This window comes from Rattus norvegicus, chromosome 12, assembly GCF_021556685.1.
Source record: "Rattus norvegicus strain SHRSP/BbbUtx chromosome 12, alternate assembly SHRSP_T2T, whole genome shotgun sequence".
NCBI lineage: Eukaryota > Metazoa > Chordata > Mammalia > Rodentia > Muridae > Rattus > Rattus norvegicus.
In genome coordinates this window covers 36,380,940-36,403,912 of record NC_141545.1, presented here as the reverse complement: position 1 = coordinate 36,403,912, position 22,973 = coordinate 36,380,940, and the positions used below count along the sequence as shown (strand labels likewise).

General features: G+C 46.1%; 1 protein-coding gene and 1 pseudogene across 3 annotated transcripts in view; both read left to right on the top strand.

Moving 5' to 3' along the window:
* Tmem132c (transmembrane protein 132C) overlaps window positions 1-22,973 on the top strand; it is a 328,815-nt gene that overhangs the window by 40,288 nt on the left and 265,554 nt on the right.
* Window positions 1,964-5,850, top strand: LOC148002307 (transmembrane protein 254 pseudogene; annotated as a pseudogene). Its single transcript, XR_015634319.1, has one exon. The product of XR_015634319.1 is annotated as a transmembrane protein 254 pseudogene (transcript).

Below are 22,973 nucleotides of genomic sequence, written 5' to 3'. Positions count from 1 at the left end.
TTTTTTTCGGAGCTGGGGACCGAACCCAGGGCCTTGCGCTTCCTAGGTAAGCGCTCTACCACTGAGCTAAATCCCCAGCCCCGCCAGTTTTATTTCTAATACCAGGTCTCAATATATTTTAGGTTAGCCTTGAACTCAACAACTCCTGGCTTTAATAGTCCCTTTACTGGGACTGCAGATGTGCACCACTGTGTCTTGCAAACGCCAATGCCACTTTGTGTGTGTGTGTGTGTGTGTGTGTGTGTGTGTGTGTGTGTGTGTGTTGCATAAGTATGCATGCCTGTGTGTACAGGTGTGGGGGTAGGCTGAGAAATTGGAGTTGAATGCCTTCATTAATGGTTCTCTTATTTTTTGAGATAGGGTCTTTCAGTGAACCTTGAGCTCACTGGTCAGTCAGACTCTCCCGCCAGCAAGCCCTTAGGGAGCCTCTGTGGCTGTCCCCCAGCACCAGGAGTATAGGCAGGTGCCACTAGGCCTCAGTTTTTGTATAGCAGACCCTTTCTGTGAGCCATTGCCTCAGACTATGTTTTAATGACAGAGGCCTAGATCTCCAGAGCCAGATTCCTGCCTCCTGTTCAGATGCTCCCGTGGTTTTAGCCTCTTATGTGCTAGTGAGCAAAGTCCCCAGAGCTGTCTAGCTGATTAACTCAGTGAAGACCCTGTGGTCTTCACCCCACTGTATCTGGCTTGCAGTTACTCAAGATGACTGTGGCCTTCGATGCATCTGCACACTCCCTAAACAAGATGTAGAGCTTTGCCCATGACTTAACAAGTGTGTGCGGCCTTGGGTACCACATCTCTGACTAAAGTGACCCAGCAAAGGCCAGGCTGAAGGTGGCCCACTTCCTCACTCTGCCCCCTTGCCTTTGTTTTCTGAAGGAAAAAAAGTCTGAGGGTGTTGCCATAGTGATGGAGTTCGTGCTGACTGTTGATCAAGTCACTTAGATGTGCCCAGAAGTGCGTTCGGCTTGCTCAGGGTCCTTTCAGAATGATTATCTGCTCCCTTTCTCTGCTGTGAAAGAAACGTGGCCACATCTGCACAACATGCTACTCAGGTACCCACATTCTGCCACGCCTCGTCAAGACTACCTTGGTCTTCCTTTTTAACCGTCCTATCCTTGGGATCCAGTGAGCCCCCTACCTTACTGTCTACAGTGAACTCACTGGAATGTTCTCAGCCCCTTCGCCACTAAAAAGTCCTTGTCCCAGTTGCTCCTGAATGTTCTGTGAGGGAAAACTGATTCTGAAGCAGCATTAACATCCTTTAGCCCCTTTCTAACCAAGACTGGACTCATCAGGATTCTTGGTAGTAGATGACAGAAATCCAACTCCAGGTAGCATTCAGAATGGTCTCACCATTCATTCACAAGGTCTAAAAGGAGAGATGTTTTCAGGTAGAGCTGGTTCAAGGTGCCCTTCCCCCTCCACCCTGGTTTATTTGTGATTGTGAAATGCCCCCCCTCTCAAAACTTCATTTTTACCCTGAACCTCAGAATATGATCATATTGGAGAGACATCTTTGCTTTGTGGCCTGATGAATGAGGAGTGTGTCCTCATAAAGAGAATGAAGAAGCAGCTTTGGACATAGACAGATTGGAAGATAGCTATTTAACGGTAGAGGCAGAGGTTGGGGTGATGGAGTTGCAAGCCAAGGATCCTGAGAATCCACAGCAGCAGACAGAGGAGGAGCAACTCGGAGCCTCCAGGAGGTGCCAGCACTGCCTGACACCTTTGTCTTGAACCTGAAGGAACCTAGAGGAACCTGGAGGGTTGGGTGTTCTTGTGCGCAGGCTACACTAAGGTAGAAGCCAGCTGAGTAGCTGAGGTGGTGGCCAGCCACCAAGCTCAACTCAGGGCTGCTGTAGAAGAGTCAGATGTTTTGTTTTCTTTTGTTTTTCCTTAGCTGTCCTGGAGCTCCCTCTGTAGACCAGGCTGACCTCAAACTCAGAGATCCACCTGCCTCTGCCTCCTGAGTGCTGGGGTTAAAAGCATATGCCTCAGCCAGGTTTTTTGAATTGTTTAATAGTTTCATAATGTCCTATAATGAATTTTATCGTCCATTCCCCTCCCTCAGCCCCTTCTCTACTGCTGGCACCTTTTCTTCTCAAAAAGTCCCCAAGCCGCCTTTCATGCCTTCTTTTAGTTCATGACCCACAGAGTTTAGAGGCCCTGACCCCTCAGCATAGGTGAGAGGTTGTCTTCTGAATCAAGGGCAACTTTCCAGATGCTCCCCAAAGAGTGACACCTCTCCCTCACAACCATTAATTATGAATAGACTCTAAAGAGGAGAAATGCATTGTGGGTCCTTTCTCTACCCATGATTTAATGAATGTTCAGAGTCCGTCCTGTGCAGATGGTCACAGGTGCCATGAGGTCACAAACATGTAGCTGGGTAATGTCAGAGAAGTTTGCTGCAGGGTTCACCATACTCAGATCTTTCTATCCCCTCCTCTGGGATGCGCCCTGGGTCTTGGAGTGGATCACACAGCCAACCCGTTTAGAACTGTGCAGTCTGTCATGTGTTTCTGCATTCACTGTCTGCCCTCTGCCATTTGGGCAGCCTAGAAAGGTGAGCCATTCCCCTTGCCTCCCTTCCTCATCAGCCACAGGCTTCCCCCCATAGAAGGGCATATGCCATAACGGATCAGAAAGGAGGGCTGAGTGGGCCCAGGCTGCTGGTGGCTCCCTAAGCCCTGGTTTTCAGTATAAATTCCTTCCCATCTGCACAGGAGCAAGAGGGAGCCCTCTGCCTCATGTAGAGTAAGATCTTTTATCATTGACCCTCTGGCTACACTTCTTGGGTCTATGGTGCTGCTTTTCATAGGGGCTCCTGAGTATATCGCCAGGTTTCTTAAGTTTCCACAGAGTGCAGAGGAGAAGTTGTGACCATTGTGATGTCACTTCCTGGTTGACATCAGCGACAGAATCGTCTTGGATACCAGGGTTTCCATCTCCACATGGGAAGTCCCACTACTCACGTTCTACCTGCTGCCCCCACAGGCCCTGAAACAGGTCTCAGAGGCCAGGACTCGTAGCTAGTTTTTCCTCTTTTCCTGAGGCCAAGAAGCCAAGGATTTTCTTGGTGGGATTGTGAAATATGCTTTTCTGTATGTGCACTCGTGTGTGTGTGTGTGTGTGTTCCTACAAGAGCAAAACTTTCTTTACACAATTACCTAAATGAGGACCTAGCACCTGGCTTGTGAATGCACCAGCAGAGACTGTATGTGGCCAAATTGGGATTTGGTTATGAAGCCGCAAGGAGCTGTGCGTCTTCCTTCTGTCCAGTACAATGTGTGCAACCCAGCCGCTATCCACAGAACCACATAAAAATCTATGTGGGGAACAGTGAGTAATAATGAGGAAGACAAAGAAATGGCCCAGCATGGGGAGACTCATTTTTTTTATATTTCCCCCAGAAGAGAATCTTTTGAGTTCCCACAAAGAAAAAAGAAAAGGAAAAAAAAGAAAGAAAGAAACCAACAACATCCCTGCCCTTTGTTGGAGGTGACCCATTCCCTTCCTGCTCTAAGTTTTCTGAGAACTTGATTAAATCCATCACTCACAGCTGAGAAGGAAAGGGTGGGAAAGCCGAGAAATGGCTGGGGGCCCCTGGGAGACACTTGAACTCGGGATCTATTTAATAGCTCTTGGCATGAAAAGCAAACAAGAGTCTCTCGAAGATCAAAGGACTTTTATCTCAGTGGAGAAATCTGTTCCTTCACGCAGTTAACATCTGAGCCAAAAATACCCAGAGAGAGAGAGAGACTAGAAAAGGAAGTGTTGCCCGTTTCTGTCCTTGTGGCTAAGCGCACTGTTTACTTTCCTCAGGTGGAGTTTGGAGTGCTCTAGGAACTTGTCTCTTTTCATGACTGAAAGCATGAATTGGCCACTGGTCCATTCACAGCAATTGACCAGGCCAGGAGTTTCCTGGTTCATTTATTCCTCAACTTCTAAAGACACCCTCACTGACTACACCTATAATCTTAGCACTTGGGAGGCAGAGACAGGAGAATAAAGTGTTCGATGCCAGCCTGGGAGATTCAGCAAAACCCTGTACCATTGTTAATTAAGCTATATACTACTGGATAATGCCCCGCCCCCTTCATCTCTATCATGAATGGCTGATGACGATTTAACCTGGCTATAGAGTTTGCAGATATACCAAAATACATTTCAAAAAGGGCATACCCCTGGGACAGAGTTTGTTACAAGAAGAGAACATAAGAAATCAGATGGATTTGCCAAGCAGGACAGGGCTATTGTTACCCTAGGATCTTATGGAGAGATGGCTCAGTGGTTAAGAACATTTGCTGTTCTTGCAGAGGACCTAGGCGTGATTCCTGGCATCCATATAGCAATTCATAGCCATTTGCAACTGGAGTTTCAGGGGATCCAATGTTGTCTTCTGGCCTCATGAGAACACAGGCTATACATGCAGCCAGAACACCCATACAATATAAAATAAAAATAAATCACAGTAAAGAAGGCCAGAGCAGTGCAGGTAGGGATTGGACTGATGTGTCTACAAGCCAATGATAGTGGACTGCAGCAAGGGCTGGAGAAAGATCCAGAATGCCTTCTGTGGGTTTTCGAAACTGCACATAATATGTATACAGCCACAGGATACATGCAGTTGTGAAGAGTCCTGTCTCCTAGTGAGGGAGAGAGAGAAGAGACCTGTGGCCTTGCAAAGATAACTCATAGCTGCTGGCCAGCCGCAAGGCTGTAAGATATGTCACCTGGCATCAGAATAGAGGCGTTGAGCATGGGCTGGACTGGGGCTTCTAGAAGGATCTCTTTGAGCTGGGACCTGGGGGATCAAAAGGGATAAGGACACCATAACCTGTAGAGGTGAATATCCTGGGCTGAAGTGGCAACCATTCTGAAGCCTGGGAAAGTCATGGTCACATCCATAAGTGTCAAAGGTGAGAGATTGCCTAGCACGTAGGAAGCCTTGGGTTTCTCATTAGCACTATAAAAGTATATATAAATAGGTTAATAAAAGGAGCGGGTGAGTGTCACACAGGATTCCAGGGGAATGACACTCCCAGCCCCTCTGCTTGAAAGATCTATCTGATTTCTTATAAGAAATATAAATATATTAGCTAGCACTTAAGGGTTAAATATTTGGGAGCTGGTATTGTGAGTGGAGATGAGTCAAGGAGGGAGGAAGTGTGTGTTTGAAGCTGGAGCTGTGCTGAATTGAATAAACCACCCTTAATGTCTTCCTGAGACAAAGCCTGTGTCCTCTGTGGTCCTGGGAGGTGTGAGTAGTAACTGTGGGTTCAGAGTACAACAGGTTGAGCTGCACACCCAACCTCTGGGCCACCTTCTACTGGGTGCAAGAGACCATCCGCGGGGTTGTTGCGGCAATGGGTTTGGCCATAGGTGCCAAATACTTCCAGAGGGGTAGCCTCTTCTGGTTCACAGTCATCGCCATCTCTTGCTGCTACTACATGTGGCTGGGTTGTCGTCTGGCCTCAGAGAATCCCTTATCAGAACCTTGGGCCCCTGGGTCCCTTCACAAAGTACATGGTGGACTCCTCTATCACACCTCCTTAAGGAGTGGGTATTGGCTTGCATGGCTAATTCATGTGGGAGAACCCTTGATGAATGCTTTGGTATTATGCAAGCATAAAAGAATCACAGACAGCCAGGACCGGCTCCTCTGGTTCCTACAGACTTTTCTGTTTGGTATAGCTTCTCTCTCCATCCTGCTTGCTTACAGACCAAAGCACCAAAATCCCAAAGGAGAGAGCAGGGCTTCTTCTCTACTTCTTCAAGCTCTCCTTTCAGTGGGTTCTGGTTTCCATGATGACCTCTCTGTCTTCTAGGCAGTGTCGTCATAAAAAAAAATTGTCTAAGACCCTCTAGTTACTATTATTTTGGTGTCTGACCAACCTTGGATAAATCCATGATTTAAGGAAGAAATAAAGACCTTGCCCTTCTAGCTCTGTAGACCTCCGTCTTGAAGACCTCCGGCCACGTTCCTGAGGTCTTTAGCTGAGCCATTTCCCTGCCTTTCTCTACCTTTGCTCCATGTGGTGGTTTGAATATGCTTGGCCCTTGGGAAGTGGCACTTTTAGGGGGTGTGGCTTTATTGGAGAATGTGTGGCCTTGTTAGAGGAATCATGTCACTGTGGAGGGGCTGGTCTTAGAGGTCTCATATGTTTGGTCAAGTCTGGCCAGTGTGAAATGGTCTCCTCCTGGCTGCCTTAAGATCAAGATGCAGAACTCATGGCTCCTTTTCTAGCACCCTGTCTGCCTGGACGCTGCCATGCGCCCCACCATGGTGATAATGGACTGAGTCTCTGAAACTGTAAGCCAGCCTCAATTAGTTCTCCTTTTTTCAAAAAGAAAGAAAGGAAGGAAGGAAGGAAGGAAGGAAGGAAGGAAGGAAGGAAGTCAGCCAGTCAAGTAGAGACCTAGGGAGAAGTCCACAGACAGTTGTGACAGGTGTGGGACTGGGGATTCTTTAGGCCTTGAGACAAGAAAGGCTGAGCCAAGGCCCCAAGGAGAGATGTTTATGTCCCCAGCTTGTCACTAGCTGGTGACACTGATCCAATTCATGGAACCTTTAAAAGATGATGCTACCTGAGGCCATAGGGACAGGAATTAGGAGAAGGGGGTTGTCACTGAAAATCATGCCAACCGCTTATGCTAACGGAGAGACCAAGGCACAGCTTAAAGTTAAGCCTCTGTTGACTATTTTCCCTTGCGATACCATTGAATGTATTTTTAAATTTTGATATCATTAAAACTGAGTTTTTCCATTTCAATCCTACCATTCCGGGGGCACCAGGTGCTGAATTGGCTTAATCATAACCCTTGTTCCCCAAACACACCCTCTCCCTGTACCTCAAGTAACTCATTCGAATTTATACAATTATTTAATTAGTTATCTTTAAAAATAAACATAATTTGCACCTGCGACTTCATCGGGGCAATCCGGCTGCCTGACCTGGATTTTCTGAGGAGCGTTTGCCTGCACACATTTTAAATGCAGTTAGTTAGGTGATATGGACGGGCTGTCCTTTCCTGCTTTCTGTGAACCACGGCTGTTTCAGAAGCATTTCTAATTCTCAGGCAGAGCCGTTTGCTCAGAACCAGATAGTCCATCCTTATCCTCCCAGGTAGATCCTCTTCCTTCTTCACCAATTCCTGCCCTATAATTATCTTTTTATTTTCTCCTAAACAGAACTTTCCCCTCAACTGTCAGGAACAGAGCTAAGGCGTTGCTGCGTTTCCATGTGGTAAAATATAATACAAGAACGACTGACTTGGGGTATAAACTCAACTGGTAACAGATTCCTCTGTTCGAGCCAGGAATGTTTACTAAGTGTTGAGGAATCCAGATCATGGCACCTCATACAAGCACATGTACAAATGCACACACATGCACACATATGCACCCACACATGCACAAAGACACACATGCATACACAGCCTACACAAACACATGCACACACATGTATACAGAGCACAGGCAAGCACATGCACACAGACATACATGCCCATGCATACACACCACACATAAGCACACACATGCATGCACATATACCACACACAAGCACATGCATACACACATGTGTGCAATGCATACACACATGTGTGCAATGCATACACACATGTGTGCAATGCATACACACATGTGTGCACATGCATACACACATGTGTGCACATGCGCACACACACACACACACACACACACACACTTGTAGATGGTTTGGGATGAAGGCACAGAATGTTTGTCCATCTAGGCATACAGGAAATGATTCCTAAGGACAAGTTAGATGCCCACTCGAGGTTGGGGTTTTGAGCCTTGGGGATGAACACATCCCCTCATGGGGTCCCAGACCTAAATCCTACAGAGGAATCAAAAGCAGATATTTGGAAAAGAAACTGAACTTGATTAGAGTTTGAGGATAATGTCCCTCAGAGGACTGATTTTCATGTTTCCTCTTTGGTCTTGTTGGATCCCGGTGACTCAACATTAGCCATGGAGATGACTCTAAAGGCCCTGTTCCCCAGGCCTTTAGATAATAGATGTCCTGGAAGCCTCGATGTTTGCTTTCTCCTGGGTTTTTACGTGCAACCAACATATTGGCCAGATGCCCATCAGAAGCCATTTTGTGTGCTTAAATGATAAGTAAAAACACCCCCTCCCCTGGAGTCGTCTGACTTGCCAGAGGCCTTTGTATGGGAACAACAAGGGTCATTATGTACTCTGTGGCTGATGACATCAGTGCGACTTCAAGAATTAATTACATTCTTAATTACAGTCGTGTATCAAATTAGGGACTAGCATCCATAACATAATTGAAAGCCTGCTGAGTCCACGTCTGTTGCCAGCTAATTGCGTGCTATTAAAAAAAAAAAAAAACACTAAACCTAAACTTTAAACAATAACTTTAAAAAAAAAACAGTATTTCATTTGTTTCAGCTTTAATTAATTGGTAGGCCAAACTTAATTGGGGTTTTATCAATAGATCGAACATATTCACATGATGACTGAGCGGTGAATTGTGAGCTACATACTGGGCCTGAGCTTAGGATGCAATGTCAGAGAGGTGCTTATGCATGAGTTGTGATAGAAGGGCTTGCTGGTCCTGTACACAGGGCGGCTTGGTTGGTAAACTGCTTGCTGTGCAAGGACAAGGACCTGAGTTCGATCCCTGGTACCTTGTCAAAAAGCCACACATGGCAGACACGTGCTTATGAGCCCCCAGAACACACTGGCTATTCAGCCTAGCAGAGTCTGAGCTGGGGGGGTGGGGGGCAATGTCCCAAAAAACAGGGTGGACAACATCTGGAGAGAGTCTACCTTTGTGACTGAGGGTATAACACCCAAGGGAGGGAAAATTAGTACGACGTTGGCTGTGCAAGAATTTGTGTCAGCTGTGATGTTCTACTCTTCATAGATCAAGCCTCCTCGACGGTCAGTCATGGAAGCTGTCTTCAGCCTTTCCGAAGGATTTGCAGGGAAGAGATTAAGAGGAGAGTTCAGTCAGAGTGAAAGCCAGGTACCAGAACACTGCGTTGTTTGGTGATAGGATAGTAAGGACCCAGTTCAGGTGTTGGTGGAGAGACACCAACCAGCACCTGTATCCATCCTGATTCTGCCTCATAACCTTCAAAATTCAGGATCCCCTCACCCCCAAGCTTGGCTCCTGGGTACTGGCTTGCCTGACAGTTTCACCAGGTTTCCCAGAAAGGGCGAGAGGCATAAACCAAAAGCAAAGGACTAGGTACTATGTAGCACGAAGGAACATACTTCTCTGTCCCTTCTCCTCTAGACTCTTCTGGGACAAGCCTGGGGTGGATCTCACATGTGTCCTCATGAGCTTGTGGGTGGTTAATGGTTGACAGTATCGTGCAGAAAAGAAATTAGCTCAGCCTAGAGATGGGGGTTCCTGAGGGTGTTAGAGAACAAAGAAAAACTCTAAATCCACCCAGTCCATAAGGCTCAACCTATGTGCCCCAGCAGGCAGGGTCTGCCTTCTGCTTTGTTCTGTGGTTTGTCCGAAAACCGTCCTCGTATGAATCGCCTCTGTCATAAAACCGATTCATTTTATTTTACTATCAAAGTCATGGCACAATGTAAGATCAAGTGAGGCTGCCCGTATGTTCCCTGGTTTTTATCCTCTTGCATTCTGATTCACTTTTAGCGTTGTTAAGCTGTTTGGATGCATGCCTTCCTTCGGATGGAAACTTACCGTTTGTCTCTTGGAGGCAGGGTCTCAGTATACAGCTCCGACTGTCCTGGAACTCACTGTGTAGACCTCGTTGACCTCAGACTCACAGAGATCCACCTGCCTCGCCCCCACTCCCACCCCCAACTTCTAGGATTAAGGGTGTATGCCCCCTCACCTGGCTTTGAAATTTTTAAGAGGTTTTATTTTTAATTTAATTTTATATGTATAAATGTTTTGCCTATATGATTGTGTACACACACACACACACACACACACACACACACACACACACACACACACCATGTGTGCTTCTGGTGCCCTCGAAGATCAGAAGAGGCATCACATCCCCTAGGACTGGAGTTACGGATGGTTGTGAGGCATGTGGTTGCTCAGAATCCAGCCTGGGTCCTCTGGAAAAGCAGTCAGTGCTCTTAACCACTAAGCCATCTCTCCAGTGAGGTTTTGTTTTTAAGCAAGTGTGTGTAGGGGTGTATTTGCCTGTGGAGGTCAGAGGTGTTAGATCCTCCTGGAGTTACAGGATTCTGTGAGCTACCTAACCTAGGTGCTGGAAACCAAGGTCCTCTGCTGGAGTAGCAAGCCCTCTTAATTGCTAAGACATCTTGCCAGCCCCTTCTTCTCAAGATTTTTGTCTAGTGCCCAGTAGACAGGACTCTGACCTTTCTCTTTTCTTTTCCATGAGTTTGCTCACATTCAGCCATTATTTAAAGTCCAGTTAATGGCCACATTCCCAGAAGTTGAAAGTCTTATCATTTATTAAGAACAGCCTTTAAAACAGGTTTCTAAGACGTTAGATACCAGCGGGAGAATATTTATGAACCTATAAAGTTTTCCAGACTTTGCCACAAGCCAGGAGGAACCAGGAGCTCTTTCTGACCCTCTGCGACTTGCTGACTGGAATTACCTGAGAGCGTTGGGAGGTAATATGGCATCCGCCAGCCCCTCTCTGAGGTTAGTCATCTGGAAACTTGGTCCCCATGTTGTGAGAAGATCATTTCCTGAGCAGAGGACACAAGCCAGTGTGTGTGTGTGTGGCCTCCATCCATCTGAAAATGGAGTCCCTGAATTGCAAACAAATAAGCCTAAGGTCTCCTCCTTGGTATTGCACTGCCTCAGCTATACACAGATGCCATGGCTGAACCCTGCCCAGATTCTGATTCATGAGCAAAACAAACATTTTAAAGCCAGAAACCTTTGGAGTGACTAATAACACTGTGATGTGCAGTTGGGCCAACCTTCTGAGCAACGCATTTGGGGAGAGTGAGCTCACTCACTCCTATGATGTCGCTAGAGTGCAGATGATAGTGTGTTCTGTGTGGCCAGACTGACCGCCTCTGTGCTCACCCTTCAGAAGACCTCACTTCCGGGACTCGGGAAGTCCAATAACCTCAAGGTATCAAGACCAAACCTCCCCACTAGGAGACCCTTTGCTAAATCTAATGGGCAATGCTTTAATTATTATTATGAATATCTATTTGTTTATGCTTTTGATAAAGCACAGGTTGGGTTTTCCTTGGCCTTTATTTTTCTGTCGCAACATAGAGTCTTGCGCATACTGACTAGGAGGAAAGATTCCTGCTAAAATAAAAATAAAAATGGAATGCCTTCATCCATACTACCTTTGCTTTCAAGTGCTTTGCCCTAGGTTCTCAGTGAGGCTCCCTTCTGCTAGTTTCCTATCAGGAGAGACAGTGTTACCAGACAAACAAGCTAAGCCACTGATAGCCATCTTTAAAGGGAGCTGGCTTAGAAGAAAACATGACGAAAATGCAGAATTTATGTGTCGGCTCCAGGAGAAAGATCTCTGTGGTGTCCTGGCCCCACATGGAGAAAATGAAACAGAAGTCTGAAGACTGTCCATTGAGAGCAGCTACGCTTGCTGAGCCCGGACTGATTGGACACACGGAAGACAGTGTTGGGTCGTCCACCAGAGATTGGCCTGGAGCCACCGTACACAGAGCTGAGAGCCCCCCTGGCCTGGAAGGAGACTGTCAGGCGTGACAAAACAGGAATTTGAGCCTAAGAATATTCACAGATTGCAAGCCCAGAAGGAAGTAGGAAGTTCATATTCTCTTTATAGCCTCACTCGCTGGGGGACCGGCTTGTCTTTTATTGTTAATATAAAAATCAATATAGCAGGAGGCGAGTCTTTGCCGTAATGATGTTGGCTCCTTGCTGCAGGCGCGTGGAATTAGATTGCTCATAGGTGTGCCTCTGTCGCCTCCCCGGGCTCCAGAGAGAAGCTGTGGGTTTTGCCAATAAGCACGGCAACAGAGTGTATGCCGAGGGCCAGCATGTGGCTAATAGCATTGGAGAAAAACTCCGTTCCCTTGCAAGAAGCCTTCCTAGGGGGAGCTGGGAAACAGCCAGTCTGATGGCATATGCTGGGCTGCACATGGGCCAGAGCTGTCCACAGGAGGCTTTGGCGCTATACAAAGGGAGGAGGCACCTATTAGGAGCAGAAGACAGAAGGAAATTTGAGAAAAGATAGAGAACAGAATACCAGAGGAGGCAAGACCATGGGCAGCTTTGAGTAAACGTCCCCTAGGGGACTTTGATTAACATATAATCCTTCCCATAAAAGACTGGATGTTACAGTTATTTCCCAAGATACGCCACTTAGGGAGTGGCTGAAGAGTCATGTTGAGAGGAAGAGCTCTGTGACCTTCAGGAGCATGTGTAGAGTCCTGTCTATTCAGATTGCAAAACCGGGGATGTTTTTAAATATTGAAATTTAAACACTGTGTTGGGATGCAGCTCAGCGGTAACTGGATTGCCTAGCATGTACAATGTCCTGGGTTCATTTGCAAAATGGTAAAAATCACATACTTAAGGTGTGCAAGAGAGGGGATACGCGTGTGTTTATCAAGTGCCCTGCTCTATCTTTTTCTGATGAGACAAAGTTTCTCACTGAACCTGGAGTTAGGCGGTCAGCCTACAAAACCACACCAATCTTTCTTGTCTCTGGCCCTTAGTTCTGGAGTTATAGGAGCATACCTCACTTTTTACATTGGTTTCAGGGAGCTGAACTCAGGTCCTACTGAGCAAGCTCCCTAGCCAATTCATTGTTACTATGTATATGTGTACTTGTATGTATATGTACATGTATGTAGATACACACATATGTGTATAGGTATGAATATTATACATATGTATATATAAACACATATATATGTGTATAAACATATACATACATATTTATTCAGCTATATTAACCGTGATGGGTTTCTTTCCCTTCTTACTGTGGTGTCTCCTTGCTTTCGCTCCATTCATTTGTGTTTGTGTGTAAGTGTCATAGCTTATACATATATATATATATATATACACACACATATATATATCATTATACATAATCCTTATGCAGTATTATATATATGTAATTGCTTATTTACAAAATTAAACACGGTTGTATTTATAGGAGTTATGTTATCTTTTTGTTACTTTCAGTGTTGTTGTTGTTTAAAGTGGAAACTTAAGGGCTCTTTGGAAAGTCGGTTGGATGGTGTTTTGTTGTGGACCCAGGTGAAAGATTAAGGCAGACTCATGAAGGAACCTTTCATCGAAGCAGGAGAAAGGATGTTCTGTTAAAGCAGGCATGTGGAAGGACACATGATGAAGGATTCTTTGCTAATGACACACACGTATTGATCTGCCTTACATTGCATAGTTAGTTGAGCTCCATTTGTTGGGACTCCATAGAGAAAAATGCACCAAAACACTTCTAGTGGTATACTACAGTTTCTTGCCACATCTGTAGACTTGGGCTGACTGGCCAAGTGATGTCAGCTGAGATAGACGCACGTGCTGAGGCAAAGACCCGTGGAAGACATGTGATGTTTGGAGAGAGGACTCCACAGGCAGTGATGGAGACTGAACTTGGCTGGCTTATAGAGCTATAGAGCAATGCTTGTTGGTCTTGAGTCTTCGCTGATCTTTGCTTCGCTGAGAGAGGCACAGCCAAAAACTTTTCCACTAGTCCACTTCCCCAGTATCCTTTCTTTTCCATTACCTCTGGTGGGTAGTGGGCTAAAGAAGAGATTCAAGTGTTTAATAACCAACATTAAATATAAGGCTTAAAAAAATTAAAGTTACAGTTGTTATTTTTAGACTATAACTGGGTCTCACATAGCCCAGGATGGGCTCAAACTCACTATGTCACTGAGGGTGACTTTGAACCTCCAATCCTCCTGCTTCCATGTCTAAACCCTGGTATTGAAGGCATGCATCATATGCCTGATTTATGGGGTGCTAAGAATGGAACCCATGGCTTCATACATGATAGGCAAACATCCTGAAAACAGAGCCACTGCTACAGCCCTCTTTCTTTCACATCCTCATTTCCTGATGCACAGACATGTCTTGGAGAGCAGGGCTTTCCGATTTCTGTCTTGCCTAAAGTCAGGTTAATGAGCATTTGAGTTATTCTCATTGTTTCCTATTATAAAACTGTACACAACATTAAGTGAACACCAGGGAGCGCTTTGGAAAGACAGAGAAATACATTCCTGAAGGTAAATTCCCTGTGCTGAATTCTGAAAAAATAGCATGCCCTGTTAGAGGGGAGGGACTGCCCAAAGGCTCCTGATACCAGACACTGTTGCTGTCTACTGGCCAGCCTCATAGCACTTCTTGCTGGTATTCAGTGTGGTAATAGTTACCAGTTGCCTGCTTGTCAGTTTTTCTGGGGGAAAGGTAAAAGATGAAAGAGATGCTTATCAATTCCATACATAGATCAGCTCTCTCCAGGAAGCTTTAGACAGCAGCATTATCTATATCTGTTAGAGAGTTATACCCAGAGAGAGGTAGATATAGGAAAGGAAGGCAACAGAGCCCACAGACCATATGACTATGTGAACCATATGACCATGTGAACCAAATCACCTGGGGAGAGTCCCCATGAAGAATTCTCTAAGTCGGATTGACATGTGGGCATGTCTGTGGAGGACTGCCTTCACTGTTAACTGATGTAAAAGACACAGCCCACTATGAGTGGAACCATTCCCTAGACAAGGTGTCCTGGATAAGTGAGTGTGGAAACCAAGCTGAGCACGAACAAACAAGATTGCATGCATGCATTAATTTCTCTCTGCTCTTGACTGTGGGTATGACGTGACTAGCTGCTGTGGGTTCCTGTTTTAATTTCCTCACCTAATGGCCTATAACCTGGAATTATGAATTAAAAGTAGATCCTTTTCTCCCCTAAATTTGTGTGTGTGTGTGTGTGTGTGTGTGTGTGTGTGTGTGTGTGTGTGTGTTTGCTTCTTGTCACAGCAACAGAAGTGAAACTAAGGGAATCAAGAGCCTGGAGTTAGGCTTCCAGAAAGCAAGCATGTTCACACCTGCCTTACCAATCTTCAAAACTCTATATTCGATTGTGTCTACATGTATACACGTGCATTCTTCTTAAATGTCTTTTAAAGCATGTGTTACATACATGGCCTTCCTCCTTGTGTTGTTTTTATTGTTTCTGGGGGCATTTCTATGTTATCACACCATTCCTGCCCAGTTTTACTCTTGCTCAGCTGTCCTTTGCTGACAGGCATTGAGCCGTGACCAGTGAACACGCTTTGTGCTCGCACATACCCTCCAGTTGGTCCCTGATCCGGTGACCTGGACCCAACATCATTAAACCGCCTTCTAACTCATATAACAGGATGGGTGTTGTCCCTGTCTGCCTGTGTGTAGAGTCTAATAGGAAAGAAGTATCCTTGGATCCCATAGCAAGAACAGGGTCTACTCATTATTGCAGAATGTACATTGTAAAGATAAGTATTGGGAAAATACCATCTGCTACATTCTGTTATGTTTTTATGAGCCCGAGGGAATTCATGACATAGTTACTCACCAAGTTCTACAGAATGTAGCAAGGCTGAGATAAGGTGAGGCTCCATCTTGGTTTGGGGTCACCACTTAACTCAGCCTTCTGGGTGCCTCTCCTCCACAGACCATCTGGCTGCAGATGGCTCTGCCACCCAATAGAGAAGAATTTTGCTTCTCCAGTTGCCACATCTGCTGAGAATCAGGGAGGACGCATGTCTTACTAAGCCTCTGGCTACCCAGGCACCCCTTCCCTGCCTCTTGTCTATTTGAAAATGACGATTCACAGAGCACCCCAGCCTCCTTGTACCATTGGGCTTCTCCTCCTACCCCAAGCCCAGCATGAACCTGAGGTTCCACAGTATTTACAAAGGAATTCAAGCAAACCAGACCTGTCTGCAGCTGGGGAATTACTCTGTCTCTTTCGTGGAAGGGGGTTTTGTATCAGAGTCTCTCTCCCCTTGGTCCCTCTGATCCTTGAGTCCCACTACTGAGCTAACTGCAGAGGCTGGAAGATGCCTGCTTCTCTCCCTGTCTCAGTGCCATGGGACACATCTTTTGTGCCTTTCTCAACCGCACAGCAGAACAGCACTGGCTCAGCACTTCATTGTATTTTCAATAAAGCAGCTAGGCTTCCCTCCCCACCCCCAGCCCTCCCCTCCCCCAGCATTGAACTTGCTTAATTCTGAGAACTCAAGATGAGTCTTGTTCCAGAGAGAAAATAATCTCTCAGACTGTCGAGGACACGATCACCTCTCACGGTTGCTCTCTCCTGTTGCTCTCTTTTCTTTTTCAATCATGGTTTCATTTATTCCTTGAAAATTTCATACAGTATTCATTCCTATCCCCTGACCTCTCCCAGGCCCTCTGAACCCCTAACTCACCCAACGGCATATTTTTCTCTCTTGCTTAAAAAAAAAAAAAGTCAGTGTGGTGACACACCTTTAGTCCCAGCACTTAGGAGGCAGAGGCAGGTGGATCTCTGAGTTTGAGGCCAGCCTGGTCTACAGAGGAGTTCTAAGACAGCCAGAACAACACAGAGAAACCCTGCCTCGAAAAACAAAACAAACCAAAACAACCAAAACAAAAACTAAAGAAAGAGGAGACAGAGAAGGGGGTCGGGGGAAAGAAAGACAGAAGGATGGATGGATGGATGGATGGATGGATGGATGGATGGATAGATAGATAGATTGATCAATAGATAGATAGATCGAGCAATAGATCAATCGATCAATCGATAGATAGGCAGGCTCTATTTGGTGTGGCCAGATTTTCTTTTTTTCCAGGGGGACGCTAGTGCAAAAGGCTTCCAGGTAATGAGTTAGCCTTTTGCATTTTGTCTGTTTTGAACCTGTGCAGGACTGGTGTGTGGCACCATAGTCTCTGTGAATTCATATGTATATCAGCCGTGCTGACTCTTGAGTTATCCATCTTCTCTGGCTTGTCCATTCATTCCTCCTCTGAGGCTTGGAAGGAGTCTCTCTTTCTCCCCCACCCCCACAGACTCCTTGCCTGAGTGGCAAATGCCATCATCATAAGGGCAGTGACCTGGCGCTACATCCCACCCTTGATCCCCTGTGTGTGGACACAACTGTGTTGCGTGGTCCCTGGATATAAGAGATAAGTGCAAAGAGTCAGTCACATACACAGGGGACAGTAGCTTTGGTGAACCAGGCCGGGAAACAACCCTGTAACTGCAAAGGACCTGGTTTAATTCTGCCTGAGATGGTAAGAATAGAACAGCCCTGGTCTCTGTGGGATGGTATGGTCTCTGTTTTGTGGGAATGGTAGTACAGAGGGTGAGCACTGTTCTTACTTCCAGAGTTTTGGGGGTACAAGCTTGGTGCCTGGTAACCCTAACATTTGGCCACCCATCCTCAATACGTCAGATTGAGAGAAAATACATATTGACATGTACAAAGGGAGACTTATTGATTCACTGTGGCTACAATGAGAAGAACATAGAACAGAGCCAGTGTCCTTATTCCCCACCAAAGCTCAGGGGTATTTGGGGATCCTGACCTGAGGTTTAGGTTTAAATGAAAGGCTAGAGGCATGGGTTGCTAAGCGGTCCAGGTCACAGTATGGGTGGGGTCTGAGCTGCTCGTCACTGAACTGGCACTGTGTTGGTCCCCAGTCCATTCTGCAAGCTGTCAGAACTGTGAAATCTCTGCATAGGAGGGAAGTGCATCTTGTGGGGTCCCCTGTGTTTGGGGCCTCTGCCCTCCTCCAACTTGTGATTCCTGGGGTCACTCTAATTCTTTGGGGCTTGTTATTTTAATACCGTCTGAAAGCCAGAGAGGTGGAGCACAGTCCCAATGGTTTCTCAACCTTCCTGGTGCTGTGACCCTTTAATACAGTTCTTCGTGTTATAGTGACCCCCCCCCAACTGTAAAATTATTTTGTTGCCACTTCACAAATGCAATTTTGCTACTGTTATGGGTTGTAAGTAGTTTTGGAAACAGAGGTCTGGCAAAGGGCTTGCAACCCACAGGTTGAAAACTGCTGCTTTAGACATGTGCTCTTCCCAGGTTAGCCTCAGCCTAAGCCAGGCTTTAGCATAAGGGTTGAGTGCTGTCTGCAAACAGAAACAAGGTTGGAGCACCAAAGCCGTATGGTTTCTTACTACAAACGCTCTCCGAACAGCCAGGGCTTAGGGATGTGGACACGCATGGTGGCTTATCCCCCTGACTCTCTTTGCTCTCCAGCCTCCTCTGTATTCCTCTTGCCCTGGTTTCCATGGGAACTTTCTGTGACTGTTTTCCTGGTCACAGATTTCTGCCTTAGGCCTGGCTGGGCCTCATCAATGGAAGAAGCAGCTTGGTCCTTGAGTGACAAGGTGGCAAGTCTCCTGCAGACACAGGGAGACTAGGAGAGACTTCGGTAACCCAGGGATTTGCAGAATGAGTCTGCCGTCTTCTCCAGTTAAGCACGTCTATCTATCTAGAAGATTTACATATAGGTGAACTTAAAACATCTTATTAACCTAATTGATTTCTTTTCTATTTAAAACATACACATGATCACACAGAGAGATATATGCAGACATACACTATACATAACACACATCTACACACATCTCACATACACATGCACTCACACATACACACATACCTATACATGTACATACACATATACAAACATAAACACACATACACACATGCAAACATCACACATAGCCACACACACACATGCAAGCGTGCACATACACATGTACTCACACACATGCACACACACACACACACACACACACACATACAAACTTCTATACCTTTTTTAGTGCTTTGATCTCAGCAGATTTTGCAAGGCAGTTGGGGGAAAAGTAAGCAGTTGGGAAGCCCACAGATTAACCCTCAGAGGGCCAGTGACCTCCAGAGCCCCTGCCATTTGTGTGATACTAAAACCTTTAGAAAAGCAGCTGGGAGACCACAGGATTAACTTTATTAGTTTGTGAAAATACGGTTTCTCAGGGAAGGAGTTGACTATTGGCTCTCTGGACCGGGATCCATGGAAGAGCAATGTGTGTCGGCTCCCTTTATTCTTCTAGTGTTTAGGACCAGGAGATGGTGTGAATTATCCCCCCCTGCAGATGGATGCCCCAGCAAGTGGAGCTGGTATGCAAAGGTCTAGAAGCCAGGACCTGGGCTCTCCAGGCTTCCTGCTGTTTCTCTAATGGGAAGCTTTGCCCTCCCCCACAGAGAAGGCATGTGGAGGTCATTAATCCGGTCCAAGATGTCTGGGCAGCTTAGCATTAAGAGGAAAAAAAAATATCTCCCCTCAGCACAAGACACCAAATATTTAGTCGAGAGCATCCTCCTGTAAGAAGTTTGACTTGTCAAATAGGACGGAAATTTGTGAAATGCAGCCTGGAGGCCCTGTGTCCAGCTCAGTGTGCATTCTCCTTGTTGACCACATGGTGTGGAATGACTAGGCCATTGAAATGTCCCCGCCCTTCCCTGGGCCTCTTTCTGCTGAATCTGTGGGACAGATACGAAGGTCATTTCATGAAATGAAGGTTGCAAGCATGCCACTCAGGCTTCGTATTAGTCCCATACCTGCAAAAGAAAACATCGTATGCCATCTCTCCTGTCCCAAGAAAGGCAGGTGTCTACCTGGCCACCAAACCCTCAGGCGTAAACAGCACATGCATGACATGCATGTGTGCATCATATGTGGATGTCCCAGCTGAGAGTCTCTGGAATGCCTGGGGTGTGTGTGTGTGTGTGTGTGTGTGTGTATGTGTGTATATGTGTGTATATGTGTGTATATGTGTTTATATGTGTGTGTACATGTATGTAAGTGCCATGTCCACACAAGCCAAGGTCATCAGATACCCTGGAACATTACTGATGGTTAGGAGCCACCATGATGTTGGGAGCTAAAGCCTGGGTCCTCTGCAAGAACAGCTTGAAGGCTGAGCCATCTCTCCAGTCTCATGTCTCTCCCCTCTACTCCTCTATCACTGTGAATAGAATTGACTCTTCCTCCCCACCACAGCCAATCTTTATGTATATGTATGTGTCTGTGTATGTGCACATATACATGCACATACACAAGCATATCCATGCCACAGGCTTCAGTGGCTAATAGTTGACTGACTGAATGGTCCCCCTGCCCTAACATGCCATCTCAGCGAGACGATGTAACTTTTTAAACTGTCCCCCCAAGACAGTGAAGCCCATGCATTCTTCTGCTCCTTGGGAAGTCAAGCAAGGTGACTTCCTTGCAGATTGACCGGATCCCCCACTATCCTTTTTCTGCCTTAAGGAAAACAACTGCTTCTCCCAGACCCAGGACTCTTTACATTTACAAAGTCACCTCCATGTTCTCTGCCCTGTTTGGAAGTTGTCAACAGCTTTTCCTTGTGTATAGATTTCCCCCTCTCCCCTTTCTCTGCTGCTCTTCTTACCCTCACTCTCAGAAGTGATAGACCGTGTAATTCTCACATGTCAAGGTTCTAAGCCCAAGCCCTCCAGCACTGCCTGCCTGTGGTTCTCCTATGAATGTAAAAGGAAGGCTGTACCCATGAAGCCCCTCTCACTGATGTCCCCCATGCTATCGGCCGAGTCTGGCCCCTGAGGTACCCCTCCTCCTTCCCTGGGGAGTCCCAGAGCTTGGAATCAGCCTCATTTTCTCCAGAAGGGGGATCAGATTTTCCCAGCCGTCTTTGAGATTATCTTTATTCTTCAAGGAGCTACAGTGGCCAGAGCCTCTGTACATCCTGCCAAGTGCCCTGGGATCTTGGAAATCTGCCCAGGGGCTCAGTGGAGGCCTCCACTCCTCCAGACAGCACACAGTTATGAAAGAAAACGTGAGTCTTGGCTCCCAGGGCTAGCAAACGCGCTGAGGGCACCTGGTGCCAGGTCTTGGAAAGTCAAGTGCGAATGGCTTTTGCTCATTATGTGTTTGGATGTTTAGCTTTAAGTGTATTGGACTTCTGTGGTTTCGTGTGAGGTTGTACTGTGTGTATGTATGTGAGTTTTGTGTATTTGTTTATGTGTGATTGTTGCGTGAATGCTCCCATGCATACACTTGAGTGTACAACTGTGTGGCGATGGACTTCTATTCTTAATAGTTTTCTTTTTAAAAGATGATATTTATTTATTATTGTATGTGTTTGTACCTGAGCGGATACCCATGCCCTATGTGTGTGTACCCGACTGTAGGTCTATGCGTCACATGTGTGGACTTTAGTGTGTGTCTATGCACTTTGCGTGTGCACCTGAGTATGTGTCCATGTACGGTGTGTGGGAACCTCAGTGCGTATCTGTGCACCATGTGTGTGCACCTGTGTGTCCATACATTGTGTGTACCTGGATATGTGTCTGTGCACCTTGTATGTGCATCTGAGTGTGCCCATGCCCCGTGCGTGTACCTGAATGTGTGTCTATGCACTGTGTTTGTGGACCTGAGTGTGTGTCCATGCACTGTGTGTGTATATGGATGTGTGTCTATGCACTTTTTGTGCACCCGTGTGTGTGTGTGCTCATGCCCTGTGTGTATACTCGAGTATATGTCCATGTACCATGTGTGTGCCTGGTACCCAAAGAGGCCAGAAGAGGTCACCGTTAGATCCCCTGGAACTAGAGTTCCAGGCAGTTGTGACTCACCAAATGGACTCTGAGAATCAAACCCAGGTCCTCAGGCAGAGCAACCAGGACTTTTAACCACTGAGTCTAAACCTCACCAGCTCCTTTTCTCTGATTGTCCAAACGGCCTCTCCTGTCCCTTACCTCAACAAAAGTTGAATAACACAAAGTGCCATGACTCCCTTCAATCAGCTCAGAGGCCCTGAAGTAGCCACTTTCTGAGACATCCACGGCCAACCCAGCACCTCTCCTGAGACCACACCTGTCCCTGTGTCCTCATGATTCAAGGTGAAGGACAATGCCTGGGCAGGACCCTGGGCCACGTGCCGTCATTGGGGTCAGTAGATACGTGCTGTCTCGGAGCCCCGGCCTGGCAAGTGTTAGTCTGGGCATCTCCCTAGCATGGCCTCTTGCTTTCACTGTGCTTCCTGTAGATGAGGTTCTTAGAAACACTTTACTTCTAATTCCAATTAGAAAAAGCATCTAGTTTTCTTTCTCTAGGGAGTGTGCACGCACATGTGCATGCGTGCATGCATGCGTGTATGTATGTGTGTGTGTGTATGTGTGTGCATGTGTGCAATTATGTGTGCTTGTATAGATCTCTTCTCACCACCTTTTTTAAGTCAGACACAATGGTGATAGCCTCTGTTTCCTCTTGTTATGCTGTGGTTACAGGAGTGTGTGCACCTAAGAGGGGTTTTATTATTTTTTTTTTAAGATACTTGTGATGATTGGAACTCAGGTCTTCAGGCTTAACACAGCAAACACATTGCCCTCTGAGCCATCTTCTCAAGTCCTGCAAATCACCTTTGAATGAATGTGTATACATATATACATATATATGCACATTCAAATATTATATGTATATATAATATACATGTTCAAATATTACATATATAATATGTATATATACACATATTTTTTACTTTATTCTTTGAGAATTTCATATAGTATATTTTTATCATGTTTACCCGCCCCTCCCCCACCTCCCTCTTAACTAACATCATCATCACATCTTCTCCTCTTCTCCTCCTTCTCTTGAAGCTCAGTTTTCTTCAGGGTTGTGGCTCCTGGCAGGTCAACCATGCTCCAATGAATGACCCTACACCTAGGAGCTTATGAGCAGCACAAAATGGAGTCGATCTAGAGATGTTTGCAATAAGCTCACCTTCTACTTATTTGTGCTGTTTTGGTAGGGGGTCAGTTCTCTCCTTCCACCATGTGGGTTCCAGGGATTGAACTCGGAGCATCAGATTTGGCAGCAAGTGCCTTTATCCGTAGACCCATCTAGCCAGTCTAAGCTTTTACCTTTAGTTCTAAGTAGTTGGGGGTCTCAATGTCTTCCTTATGCCTT